Below are 384 nucleotides of genomic sequence, written 5' to 3' on the forward strand. Positions count from 1 at the left end.
CCAGTGGGGTCAGTTAAGAGACCTCTGAGTGGAACTGAGGGCAGGCTCTGTGTTCCTAGGTTCAGTGAGGCAGCCATGTGGCCCATACCACTTCCAATCAGCTTCTGTAGCAATCACATACTAAACATCAAACATGTCCAACCCCTTGGCACTGGACACAAAGAGATGAGTAATGTTGGCAGTTAGGAGACTAAGACTCGCCTCTGCTAATCTCCAATTGATGGATATGCTCACAACGAATACAATACAAAGCAGCCCAATACCCACAAATGAATAACAGGTAGATAGATTACAGATCACATGGATCTTTCTACTTCCTAGCTGGTATTGGAGTAACCAGCAGGGCACTGTCAACCTTGGTTATCCATCCACCAGAGGAAGACA

The sequence above is a fragment of the Pteropus vampyrus genome, unplaced genomic scaffold (assembly GCF_000151845.1).
Source record: "Pteropus vampyrus isolate Shadow unplaced genomic scaffold, Pvam_2.0 Scaffold128, whole genome shotgun sequence".
NCBI classification, from domain to species: domain Eukaryota; kingdom Metazoa; phylum Chordata; class Mammalia; order Chiroptera; family Pteropodidae; genus Pteropus; species Pteropus vampyrus.